The sequence below is a fragment of the Stigmatopora nigra genome, unplaced genomic scaffold, assembly GCF_051989575.1.
Source record: "Stigmatopora nigra isolate UIUO_SnigA unplaced genomic scaffold, RoL_Snig_1.1 HiC_scaffold_112, whole genome shotgun sequence".
In the NCBI taxonomy this organism is placed as follows: domain Eukaryota; kingdom Metazoa; phylum Chordata; class Actinopteri; order Syngnathiformes; family Syngnathidae; genus Stigmatopora; species Stigmatopora nigra.
The window spans coordinates 13,460-27,500 of record NW_027551669.1 but is presented as its reverse complement, the minus strand read 5'-3'; positions in this window follow the sequence as shown (position 1 = coordinate 27,500).

Sequence of the window (14,041 nt, the reverse complement as noted above, 5' to 3'; positions counted from 1 at the left end):
TGTCTTCAGTCCTCTTTCTCTTTCCATGTACCGGTTCTTGATTAAAATGATTTTTCGGTTGCATGTCCGCCCCTTTGCCCGGTTCTTCCAACTTGCATGGAAGAGATATGACCATACCGCCGGGACTTTGGTATGGAAATGCCTGGTTCTTCCGTAGAAGAGTTTTCTATGTTCTGGCTCCAGGACTTTGCCAAGAACACTCACGACGGTCTGCGGCGCCTGGTTCTTCCGTAGAAGAGTTTTATATGTACATGCTCCAGGACTTTTGCATGTACACACCATTTTTAGGCTGGTGCCGACCCCCTAGCTCACAGTTTGTGTCTTCGCTCCTCATTTTTCTCTTTCCATGCACCGTCCTTTGTCATAAAGGTATCTCCGGTACATGGTTTTTCTACGTCCATACCGCCCTGTCTTTGGCATGGACGCAGACACCATTTTTGGGCTGGTGCCGACCCCCTAGCTCACAGACCTGTGTTCGTGTCTTCAGTCCTCTTTCTCTTTCCATGTACCGGTTCTTGATTAAAATGATTTTTCGGTTGCATGTCCGCCCCTTTGCCCGGTTCTTCCAACTTGCATGGAAGAGATATGACCATACCGCCGGGACTTTGGTATGGAAATGCCTGGTTCTTCCGTAGAAGAGTTTTCTATGTTCTGGCTCCAGGTCTTTGCCAAGAACACTCACGACGGTCTCCGGCGCCTGGTTCTTCCGTAGAAGAGTTTTATATGTACATGCTCCAGGACTTTTGCACGTACACTCACGACTTTTTGCCACTGGCCCGGTTCTTCCAACTTTTGTGGAAGATTTTTGGATGTCCATACCACCAGGCATATGTCATGGACATCCACGAATTCTCTCTGGTGTGGATCTCTGGAGCTCTGGAGCTTCGGTCCTCCGGCCCTCTGGATCTTTTGCCTGGTTCTTCCGTAGAAGAGTTTTCTATGTTCTGGCTCCAGGTCTTTGCCAAGAACACTCACGACGGTCTCCGGCGCCTGGTTCTTCCGTAGAAGAGTTTTATATGTACATGCTCCAGGACTTTTGCACGTACACTCACGACTTTTTGCCACTGGCCCGGTTCTTCCAACTTTTGTGGAAGATTTTTGGATGTCCATACCACCAGGCATATGTCATGGACATCCACGAATTCTCTCTGGTGTGGATCTCTGGAGCTCTGGAGCTTCGGTCCTCCGGCCCTCTGGATCTTTTGCCTGGTTCTTCCGTAGAAGAGTTTTCTATGTTCTGGCTCCAGGTCTTTGCCAAGAACACTCACGACGGTCTCCGGCGCCTGGTTCTTCCGTAGAAGAGTTTTATATGTACATGCTCCAGGACTTTTGCACGTACACTCACGACTTTTTGCCACTGGCCCGGTTCTTCCAACTTTCGTGGAAGATTTTTGGATGTCCATACCACCAGGCATATGTCATGGACACCCACGAATTCTCTCTAGTGTGGATCTCTGGAGCTCTGGAGCTTCGGTCCTCCGGCCCTCTGGATCTTTTGCCTGGTTCTTCCGTAGAAGAGTTTTCTATGTTCTGGCTCCAGGTCTTTGCCAAGAACACTCACGACGGTCTGCCCTCGCCTGGTTCTTCCAACTTCCGTGGAAGATTTTTGGATGTCCATACCACCAGGCATAAGTCATGGACACCCTGAGTCTCGTTCATGTGTGGATCTCTGGAGCTCTGGAGCTGCGGTCCTCCGGCCCTCTGGATCTTTTGCCTGGTTCTTCCGTAGAAGAGTTTTCTATGTTCTGGCTCCAGGTCTTTGCCAAGAACACTCACGACGGTCTGCCCTCGCCTGGTTCTTCCAACTTCCGTGGAAGATTTATGGATGTCCATACCACCAGGCATAAGTCATGGACACCCTGAATCTCGTTCGTGTGTGGATCTCTGGAGCTCTGGAGCTTCGGTCCTCCGGCCCTCTGGATCTTTTGCCTGGTTCTTCCGTAGAAGAGTTTTCTATGTTCTGGCTCCAGGTCTTTGCCAAGAACACTCACGACGGTCTGCCCTCGCCTGGTTCTTCCAACTTCCGTGGAAGATTTTTGGATGTCCATACCACCAGGCATAAGTCATGGACACCCACGAATTCTCTCTAGTGTGGATCTCTGGAGCTCTGGAGCTTCGGTCCTCCGGCCCTCTGGATCTTTTGCCTGGTTCTTCCGTAGAAGAGTTTTATATGTTCTGGCTCCAGGACTTTGCCAAGAACACTCACGACGGTCTGCCCTCGCCTGGTTCTTCCAACTTCCGTGGAAGATTTTTGGATGTCCATACCACCAGGCATAAGTCATGGACACCCTGAGTCTCGTTCGTGTGTGGATCTCTGGAGCTCTGGAGCTCCCGGACACTCCTGGATCTATGGAGCTCCGGTCCTCCGGCCCTCTGGATCTCTGGAGCTCTGGAGCTCTGGAGCTCTGGAGCTCTGGAGCTCTGGAGCTCTGGAGCTCTGGAGGTCAGGCCCAAACCTCCAGGATTTTGGAAGGGCCTTTTTCATATTGCCAAGCCGAGTGTGACACCTTTTTCGGCCTGTTTCAGTCCCTCAGGACGGTCTCTCTGGTTCTTTTCACTCCCGAAAATTTTTCTAAGTCCAGCCACACTTAGAAAAAATTCGCTTCAATTCGGGAGAACCAGGGGGACAAGGGGCATTGCAAAAGTACTGTGCCCGAATGTGAGCTCCTTCCGTCGGCCTACTAGGGAGAGAGGGGTCGGTCTTAGGCCTGGAGCTCACATTCAAAATTTTCCTCTCCCTATAATCTTGCCGAAGGCTTTTTGCAGACCACCGGAAATTGCGGGAGTAGGCAAATCATATCCTAGGGGTATTGGTAGACCCAAATCAGATGCCTTGGTAGACCCAAATGAGAAGCCCTGGTAGACCTAAAAAATCGAAAAAACGACTATGTCCGACAGGACTTAGTCGTTTTTTCAGAAATTTTCTGAAAAAACGACTAAGTCCTGTCGGACATAGTCATTTTTTCACACTTTTTCGGACTTAGAAAATTTTTTGGACTTAGAAAATTTTTGAGAAGCTCAAAAAAACGACTAAGTCCCGTTGGACATAGTCATTTTTTCGGACTTTTTCTCAAAAAAATGACAGAGTCCTGTCGGACATAGTCATTTTTTCACACTTTTTCCAAAAAAATGACAGAGTCCGTTTTTTTGGACTTAGAATTTTTTTTGGACTTAGAAAATTTTTGAGAACCAGGGCTTTTCACCGGGACTTTTGCCAGTTTGTATCCGAAGGCAGCGCTCCTTCGGACACTTTTCCTGTGACACACCGCTGTTGGACATAGTCATTTTTTCAGACATTTTTGAGAACCAGGATTTTCACCGGGACATTGTCCCATTTCTATCCGAAGATAGTGCATGGTCGGACACTTTTCCTCTCAGCCCCCGCTGAAAGACATAGTCATTTTTCCAAGATTTTTGGACTTAGAATTTTTTTTGGACTTAGAAAATTTTTGAGAACCAGAGCTTTTCACCGGGACATTGTCCCATTTGTATCCGAAGGCAGCGCTCCTTCGGATACTTTTTCTCTCAGCCCCCGCTGAAAGACATAGTCGTTTTTTCCAAGATTTTTGGACTTAGAATTTTTTTTTGACTTAGAAAATTTTTGAGAACCAGAGCTTTTCACCGGGACATCTGCCCGTTTGTATCCGAAGGCAGCGCTCCTTCGGACACTTTTCCTGTGACACACCGCTGTTGGACATAGTCATTTTTCAGACATTTTTGAGAACCAGGATTTTCACCGGGACATTGTCCCATTTGTATCCGAAGGCAGCGCTCCTTCGGATACTTTTTCTCTCAGCCCCCGCTGAAAGACATAGTCGTTTTTTCCAAGATTTTTGGACTTAGAATTTTTTTTGGACTTAGAAAATTTTTTGGACTTAGAAAATTTTTGAGAACCAGAGCTTTTCACCGGGACATCTGCCCGTTTGTATCCGAAGGCAGCGCTCCTTCGGACACTTTTCCTGTGACACACCGCTGTTGGACATAGTCGTTTTTTCAGACATTTTTGAGAACCAGGATTTTCACCGGGACATTGTCCCATTTGTATCCGAAGGCAGCGCTCCTTCGGATACTTTTTCTCTCAGCCCCCGCTGAAAGACATAGTCGTTTTTTCCAAGATTTTTGGACTTAGAATTTTTTTTGGACTTAGAAAATTTTTTGGACTTAGAAAATTTTTGAGAACCAGAGCTTTTCACCGGGACATCTGCCCGTTTGTGTCCGAAGACCTCGCTTCTTCGGACACTTTTCCTTTGACACACCGCTGTTGGACATAGTCATTTTTTCAGACATTTTTGAGAACCAGGATTTTTCACCGGGACATTGTCCCGTTTGTATCCGAAGGCAGCGCTCCTTCGGACACTTTTTCTCTCAGCCCCCGCTGAAAGACATAGTCGTTTTTTCCAAGATTTTTGGACTTAGAATTTTTTTTGGACTTAGAAAATTTTTTGGACTTAGAAAATTTTTGAGAACCACAGCTTTTCACCGGGACATCTGCCCGTTTGTATCCGAAGGCAGCGCTCCTTCGGACACTTTTCCTGTGACACACCGCTGTTGGACATAGTCATTTTTTCAGACATTTTTGAGAACCAGGATTTTCACCGGGACATTGTCCCATTTGTATCCGAAGGCAGCGCTCCTTCGGATACTTTTTCTCTCAGCCCCCGCTGAAAGACATAGTCGTTTTTTCCAAGATTTTTGGACTTAGAATTTTTTTTGGACTTAGAAAAATTTTCGGACTTAGAAAATTTTTGAGAACCAGAGCTTTTCACCGGGACATCTGCCCGTTTGTATCCGAAGACCTCGCTTCTTCGGACACTTTTCCATTGACACACCGCTGTTGGACATAGTCATTTTTTCAGACATTTTTCGAAGAACCAGGATTTTTCACCGGGACATTGTCCCGTTTGTATCCGAAGGCAGCGCTCCTTCGGATACTTTTTCTCTCAGCCCCCGCTGAAAGACATAGTCGTTTTTTCCAAGATTTTTGGACTTAGAATTTTTTTTGGACTTAGAAAAATTTTCGGACTTAGAAAATTTTTGAGAACCAGGAAATTGTCTGGCTCCCTGGAGCTCCGGCCCTCGTGGTTCTCTGGAGCTCCAGCTTTCCTGGTTCTCTGGAGCTCCAGCCCTCCTGGCTCTATGGAGCTCCGGTCCTCCGGCCCTCTGGATCTCTGGAGCTCCGGTACTCCGGAGCTCCGGCCCTCTGGATCTCTGGAGCTCCGGTACTCCGGAGCTCCGGCCCTCATGGATCTCTGGAGCTCCGGTACTCCGGAGCTCCGGCCCTCATGGATCTCTGGAGCTCTTGCCCTCCGGAGCTCCGGTCCTCTTGGATCTCTGGTTCTATGGAGCTCCGGTCCTCCGGCCCTCCGGAGCTCCGGTCCTCCGGCCCACTGGATCTCTGGAGCTCCGGCCTTCCAAAAAAATTCTAAGTCCAAAAGTTGGACTTAGAAAAATTTTTGGACTTAGAAAAATTTTCGGACTTAGAAAATTTTTGAGAACCAGGATTTTCACCGGGACATTTGCCCGTTTGTATCCGAAGGCAGCGCTCCTTCGGACACTTTTTCTCTCAGCCCCCGCTGAAAGACATAGCCATTTTTTCGCCCTTTTTTTTTCCAAAGATTTTCACTTTGAAAAATTCATTAAAATTCAACCGAACCACCTAGGACCGGGGCACTTCGTGAGAAGGATGCCCGAATGTGAGCCTTTTGGATCCCATACCGGCAGAGGACAGGCTCGGCCCGACGCCTGGAGCTCACATTCAAATTTTTCCTCTCCCTATATACTTGCCGAAGGCTTTTTGCAGACCACCGGAAATTGCAGGAGTGGGTGATTTATATGGGTCATGTCTTTCGATCCTTTTCTCCTTCAATGTACCGGTTCTATGGAGCTTCCCTGGAATATGGTTAAAATTGCAGCTCCGAGCTCCATATATTTTTCGAGTTATGGAGCTTTTTGTCGAAAAAGTTGAAAAATTTTCTAAGTCCAAAAAATTTTCTAAGTCCAAAAGTTGGACTTAGAAAATTTTTTGGACTTAGAAAATTTTTGAGAACCAGGAAAGCTCCGGAGCTCCGGGGCTCCGGGGCTCCGGGGCTCCGGAGCTCCGGAGCTCCGGTCCTCTGGAGCTCCGGAGCTCTGGAGCTCCGGGGCTCCGGGGCTCCGGGGCTCCGGTTCTCAGGAGCTCCGGAGCTCCGGTCCTCTGGAGCTCCGGAGCTCCGGAGCTCCGGTCCTCTGGAGCTCCGGGGCTCCGGGGCTCCGGTTCTCTGGAGCTCCGGAGCTCCGGTCCTCTGGAGCTCCGGGGCTCCGGGGCTCCGGGGCTCCGGAGCTCCGGTCCTCTGGAGCTCCGGAGCTCCGGTCCTCTGGAGCTCCGGAGCTCCGGTCCTCTGGAGCTCCGGAGCTCCGAAAATTTTCTAAGTCCAAAAGTTGGACTTAGAAAATTTTTTGGACTTAGAAAATTTTTGAGAACCAGGAAAGCTCCGGGGCTCCGGGGCTCCGGGGCTCTGGAGCTCCGGAGCTCCGGAGCTCCGGTCCTCTGGAGCTCCGGGGCTCCGGAGCTCCGGTCCTCTGGAGCTCCGGAGCTCCGGTCCTCTGGAGCTCCGGAGCTCCGAAAATTTTCTAAGTCCAAAAGTTGGACTTAGAAAATTTTTTGGACTTAGAAAATTTTTGAGAACCAGGAAAGCTCCGGGGCTCCGGGGCTCCGGGGCTCTGGAGCTCCGGAGCTCCGGAGCTCCGGTCCTCTGGAGCTCCGGGGCTCCGGGGCTCCGGTTCTCTGGAGCTCCGGAGCTCCGGAGCTCCGGAGCTCCGGGGCTCCGGTTCTCTGGAGCTCCGGAGCTCCGGAGCTCCGGTCCTCTGGAGCTCCGGAGCTCCGGAGCTCCGGTCCCCTGGAGCTCCGGAGCTCCGGTTCTCTGGAGCTCCGGAGCTCCGGTTCTACTGGTTGTCCGGAGCTCCGGAGCTCCGGAGCTCCGGTCCTCTGGAGCTCCGGTCCTCTGGAGCTCCGAAAATTTTCTAAGTCCAAAAGTTGGACTTAGAAAAATTTTTGGACTTAGAAAAATTTTTGAGAACCAGGAAAGCTCCGGAGCTCCGGAGCTCCGGAGCTCCGGTCCTCTGGAGCTCTGGAGCTCCGGTCCTCTGGAGCTCCGGAGCTCCGGTCCTCTGGAGCTCCGGTCCTCTGGAGCTCCGGAGCTCCGGCCCTCTGGAGCTCTGGAGCTCCGGAGCTCCGAAAATTTTCTAAGTCCAAAAGTTGGACTTAGAAAAATTTTTGGACTTAGAAAAATTTTTGAGAACCAGGAAAGCTCCGGGGCTCCGGAGCTCCGGTCCTCTGGAGCTCCGGAGCTCCGGAGCTCCGGTTCTCCGGAGCTCTGGAGCTCCGGTCCTCTGGAGCTCCGGAGCTCCGGTCCTCTGGAGCTCCGGAGCTCCGGAGCTCCGAAAATTTTCTAAGTCCAAAAGTTGGACTTAGAAAAATTTTTGAGAACCAGGAAAGCTCCGGAGCTCCGGAGCTCCGGTCCTCTGGAGCTCCGGAGCTCCGGAGCTCTGGGGCTCCGGAGCTCTGGGGCTCCGGAGCTCCGGTTCTCTGGAGCTCTGGAGCTCCGGAGCTCCGGTCCTCTGGAGCTCCGGAGCTCCGGAGCTCTGGGGCTCTGGAGCTCTGGGGCTCCGGAGCTCCGGTCCTCTGGAGCTCCGGTCCTCTGGAGCTCCGGAGCTCCGGAGCTCCGGTCCTCTGGAGCTCCGGAGCTCCGGTTCTCTGGAGCTCTGGAGCTCCGGAGCTCCGGAGCTCCGGTCCTCTGGCGCTCCGGAGCTCCGGAGCTCCGGAGCTCCGGTTCTCTGGAGCTCCGGAGCTCCGGAGCTCCGGAGCTCCGGCCCTCTGGAGCTCTGGAGCTCCGGAGCTCCGGAGCTCCGAAAATTTTCTAAGTCCAAAAGTTGGACTTAGAAAAATTTTTGGACTTAGAAAAATTTTTGGACTTAGAAAAATTTTCGGACTTAGAAAATTTTTGAGAACCAGGATTTTCACCGGGACATTTGCCCGTTTGTATCCGAAGGCAGCGCTCCTTCGGACACTTTTTCTCTCAGCCCCCGCTGAAAGACATAGCCATTTTTTCGCCCATTTTTTTTCAAAGTTTTTCACTTTGAAAAATTCATATAAATTCAACCGAACCACCTAGGACCGGGGCACTTCGTGAGAAGGATGCCCGAATGTGAACCTTTTGGATCCCATACCGGCAGAGGACAGGCTCGGCCCGACGCCTGGAGCTCACATTCAAATTTTTCCTCTCCCTATATACTTGCCGAAGGCTTTTTGCAGACCACCGGAAATTGCAGGAGTGGGTGATTTATATGGGTCATGTCTTTCGATCCTTTTCTCCTTCCACGTACCGGTTCTATGGAGCTTCCCTGGAATATGGTTAAAATTGCAGCTCCGAGCTCCATATATTTTTCGAGTTATGGAGCTTTTTGTCGAAAAAGTTGAAAAATTTTCTAAGTCCAAAAAATTTTCTAAGTCCAAAAGTTGGACTTAGAAAATTTTTTGGACTTAGAAAATTTTTGAGAACCAGGAAAGCTCCGGAGCTCCGGAGCTCCGGTCCTCTGGAGCTCCGGAGCTACGGTTCTCTGGAGCTCCGGAGCTCCGGTCCTCTGGAGCTCCGGGGCTCCGGAGCTCCGGTCCTCTGGAGCTCCGGAGCTCCGGAGCTCCGGTCCTCTGGAGCTCCGGAGCTCCGGTCCTCTGGAGCTCCGGAGCTCCGGTCCTCTGGAGCTCCGGAGCTCCGGAGCTCCGGTCCTCTGGAGCTCCGGAGCTCCGGTCCTCTGGAGCTCCGGAGCTCCGGAGCTCCGGTTCTCTGGAGCTCCGGAGCTCCGGTCCTCTGGAGCTCCGGTCCTCTGGAGCTCCGGAGCTCCGGTTCTCTGGAGCTCCGGAGCTCCGGAGCTCCGGTCCTCTGGAGCTCCGGAGCTCTGGAGCTCTGGAGCTCTGGAGCTCTGGAGCTCCGGAGCCCTGGAGCTCCGGAGCTCCGGTCCCCTGGAGCTCCGGAGCTCCGGAGCTCCGGTCCCCTGGAGCTCCGGAGCTCTGGAGCTCTGGAGCCCTGGAGCTCCGGAGCTCCGGAGCTCTGGAGCTCTGGAGCTCCGGAGCTCCGGAGCTCTGGAGCTCCGGAGCTCCGGTTCTCTGGAGCTCCGGAGCTCTGGAGCTCTGGAGCCCTGGAGCTCCGGAGCTCCGGAGCTCTGGAGCTCTGGAGCTCTGGAGCTCCGGAGCTCCGGAGCTCCGGTCCCCTGGAGCTCCGGAGCTCCGGTCCTCTGGAGCTCCGGAGCTCTGGAGCTCTGGAGCTCTGGAGCTCCGGAGCCCTGGAGCTCCGGAGCTCCGGTCCCCTGGAGCTCCGGAGCTCCGGAGCTCCGGTCCCCTGGAGCTCCGGAGCTCCGGAGCTCCGGTCCCCTGGAGCTCCGGAGCTCTGGAGCTCTGGAGCCCTGGAGCTCCGGAGCTCCGGAGCTCCGGTCCCCTGGAGCTCCGGAGCTCCGGCCCCCTGGAGCTCCGGAGCTCCGGAGCTCCGGAGCTCCGGTCCCCTGGAGCTCCGGAGCTCCGGAGCTCCGGAGCTCCGGTCCCCTGGAGCTCCGGAGCTCCGGAGCTCCGGTCCTCTGGAGCTCCGGAGCTCCGGAGCTCCGGGCCTCCGGTTCTACTGGTTGTCCGGAGCTCCGGCCCCCCCTGGATCTATGGAGCTCCAGCCCTCCAAAAAAAATCAAAGTCCAACATTTGGACTTAGAAAATTTTCAGATTCCAATATTTTCCCCTCCCTATATACTTGCCGAAGGCTTTCTCCAGACCTCCGGCAAGTGCGGGAGTAGGCTAGCTCATATCCCATAGGTATTGGTAGACCCAAATGAACTGCCCTGGTAGACCTGAAAAATCGAAAAAATGACTATGTCCTTCGCGACTTAGTCATTTTTTCGACTTTTTTCCAAAAAAATGACAGAGTCCTGTCGGACATAGTCATTTTTTCACACTTTTTCCAAAAAAATGACAGAGTCCTGTCGGACATAGTCATTTTTTCACACTTTTTCCAAAAAAATGACAGAGTCCTGTCGGACATAGTCATTTTTTCACACTTTTTCCAAAAAAATGACAGAGTCCTGTCGGACATAGTCATTTTTTCACACTTTTCGGACTTAGAATATTTTTCGACTTAGAATATTTTTGACAACCAGGGAATCCTGGAGGTATGGAGCTCCGGTCCTCCTGGAGGTATGGAGCTCCGGTCCTCCTGGAGGTATGGAGCTCCGGTCCTCCTGGAGGTATGGAGCTCCGGTCCTTATGGATCTATGGAGCTCTGGTTCTCCTGGAGCTATGGAGCTCCAGCTTTTATGGAGCTTTTCACATTTCCTGGAGCTTTTTTCTTCCATGGAAGTCGAATTAAATACACTTTTGCGTTTTATGGAGGTCCTATTTTATACATTTTGGTGATTCCTGGAGCTTTTTTCTTCCATGGAAGTCGAATTAAATACACTTTTGCGTTTTATGGAGGTCCTATTTTATACATTTTGGTGATTCCTGGAGCTTTTTTCTTCCATGGAAGTCGAATTAAATACACTTTTGCGTTTTATGGAGGTCCTATTTTATACATTTTGGTGATTCCTGGAGCTTTTTTCTTCCATGGAAGTCGAATTAAATACACTTTTGCGTTTTATGGAGGTCCTATTTTATACATTTTGGTGATTCCTGGAGCTTTTTTCTTCCATGGAAGTCGAATTAAATACACTTTTGCGTTTTATGGAGGTCCTATTTTATACATTTTGGTGATTCCTGGAGCTTTTTTCTTCCATGGAAGTCGAATTAAATACACTTTTGCGTTTTATGGAGGTCCTATTTTATACATTTTGGTGATTCCTGGAGCTTTTTTCTTCCATGGAAGTCGAATTAAATACACTTTTGCGTTTTATGGAGGTCCTATTTTATACATTTTGGTGATTCCTGGAGCTTTTTTCTTCCATGGAAGTCGAATTAAATACACTTTTGCGTTTTATGGAGGTCCTATTTTATACATTTTGGTGATTTCTGGAGCTTTTTTCTTCCATGGAAGTCGAATTAAATACACTTTTGCGTTTTATGGAGGTCCTATTTTATACATTTTGGTGATTCCTGGAGCTTTTTTCTTCCATGGAAGTCGAATTAAATACACTTTTGCGTTTTATGGAGGTCCTATTTTATACATTTTGGTGATTCCTGGAGCTTTTTTCTTCCATGGAAGTCGAATTAAATACACTTTTGCGTTTTATGGAGGTCCTATTTTATACATTTTGGTGATTCCTGGAGCTTTTTTCTTCCATGGAAGTCGAATTAAATACACTTTTGCGTTTTATGGAGGTCCTATTTTATACATTTTGGTGATTCCTGGAGCTTTTTTCTTCCATGGAAGTCGAATTAAATACACTTTTGCGTTTTATGGAGGTCCTATTTTATACATTTTGGTGATTTCTGGAGGTCTATTCTTCCATGGAAGTCGAATTAAATACACTTTTGCGTTTTATGGAGGTCCTATTTTATACATTTTGGTGATTTCTGGAGGTCTATTCTTCCATGGAAGTCGAATTAAATACACTTTTGCGTTTTATGGAGGTCCTATTTTATACATTTTGGTGATTCCTGGAGCTTTTTTCTTCCATGGAAGTCGAATTAAATACACTTTTGCGTTTTATGGAGGTCCTATTTTATACATTTTGGTGATTCCTGGAGCTTTTTTCTTCCATGGAAGTCGAATTAAATACACTTTTGCGTTTTATGGAGGTCCTATTTTATACATTTTGGTGATTTCTGGAGCTTTTTTCTTCCATGGAAGTCGAATTAAATACACTTTTGCGTTTTATGGAGGTCCTATTTTATACATTTTGGTGATTCCTGGAGCTTTTTTCTTCCATGGAAGTCGAATTAAATACACTTTTGCGTTTTATGGAGGTCCTATTTTATACATTTTGGTGATTTCTGGAGGTCTATTCTTCCATGGAAGTCGAATTAAATACACTTTTGCGTTTTATGGAGGTCCTATTTTATACATTTTGGTGATTCCTGGAGCTTTTTTCTTCCATGGAAGTCGAATTAAATACACTTTTGCGTTTTATGGAGGTCCTATTTTATACATTTTGGTGATTTCTGGAGGTCTATTCTTCCATGGAAGTCGAATTAAATACACTTTTGCGTTTTATGGAGGTCCTATTTTATACATTTTGGTGATTTCTGGAGGTCTATTCTTCCATGGAAGTCGAATTAAATACACTTTTGCGTTTTATGGAGGTCCTATTTTATACATTTTGGTGATTCCTGGAGCTTTTTTCTTCCATGGAAGTCGAATTAAATACACTTTTGCGTTTTATGGAGGTCCTATTTTATACATTTTGGTGATTTCTGGAGGTCTATTCTTCCATGGAAGTCGAATTAAATACACTTTTGCGTTTTATGGAGGTCCTATTTTATACATTTTGGTGATTTCTGGAGGTCTATTCTTCCATGGAAGTCGAATTAAATACACTTTTGCGTTTTATGGAGGTCCTATTTTATACATTTTGGTGATTTCTGGAGGTCTATTCTTCCATGGAAGTCGAATTAAATACACTTTTGCGTTTTATGGAGGTCCTATTTTATACATTTTGGTGATTTCTGGAGGTCTATTCTTCCATGGAAGTCGAATTAAATACACTTTTGCGTTTTATGGAGGTGCTATTTTATACATTTTGAGCATTTCTGGAGGTTTTTTCTTCCATGGAAGTCTATTTTTATACACTTTTACGTTTTATGGAGGTCCTATTTTATACATTTTGAGCATTTCTGGAGGTCTATTCTTCCATGGAAGTCTATTTTTATACACTTTTACGTTTTATGGAGGTCCTATTTTATACATTTTGAGCATTTCTGGAGGTTTATTTCTCCATGGAAGTCTATTTTTATACACTTTTACGTTTTATGGAGGTCCTATTTTATACATTTTGAGCATTTCTGGAGGTTTTTTCTTCCATGGAAGTCGAATTAAATACACTTTTAGGTTTTATGGAGGTCCTATTTTATACATTTTGAGCATTTCTGGAGGTTTTTTCTTCCATGGAAGTCGAATTAAATACACTTTTAGGTTTTATGGAGGTCCTATTTTATACATTTTGAGCATTTCTGGAGGTTTTTTCTTCCATGGAAGTCTATTTTTATACACTTTTACGTTTTATGGAGGTCCTATTTTATACATTTTGAGCATTTCTGGAGGTCTATTCTTCCATGGAAGTCTATTTTTATACACTTTTACGTTTTATGGAGGTCCTATTTTATACATTTTGAGCATTTCTGGAGGTCTATTCTTCCATGGAAGTCTATTTTTATACACTTTTACGTTTTATGGAGGTCCTATTTTATACATTTTGAGCATTTCTGGAGGTTTATTTCTCCATGGAAGTCTATTTTTATACACTTTTACGTTTTATGGAGGTCCTATTTTATACATTTTGAGCATTTCTGGAGGTCTATTCTTCCATGGAAGTCTATTTTTATACACTTTTACGTTTTATGGAGGTCCTATTTTATACATTTTGAGCATTTCTGGAGGTTTATTTCTCCATGGAAGTCTATTTTTATACACTTTTACGTTTTATGGAGGTCCTATTTTATACATTTTGGTGATTTCTGGAGGTCCTATTTTATACATTTTGGTGATTTCTGGAGGTCTATTTTAATACATTTTAAGAATTTATGGAGGACCATTTTTATACACTTTACCCATTTATGGAGGTCTTTTTTAATACATTTTCACCATTTATGGAGGTCTATTTTAATACAATTTCAGCATTTATGGAACTCTATTTTAATACACTTTAACCATTTCTGGAGGTTGAATTAAATACATTGTATGTGAATATGCATGTTTTGGGCCACTATTTTGAACAGAACCATCCTGGATCCTTATTTTTAAACAGAATAGTTAAATATACATTTACCCAGTCATATGAAACTATTTGTGTATAAAATAAACATACAGAACCGATTTAGCCTTTTATTAAGACAAAATATGTGATGTTAAAGTGTCCAATGTTGATGTCATTGATT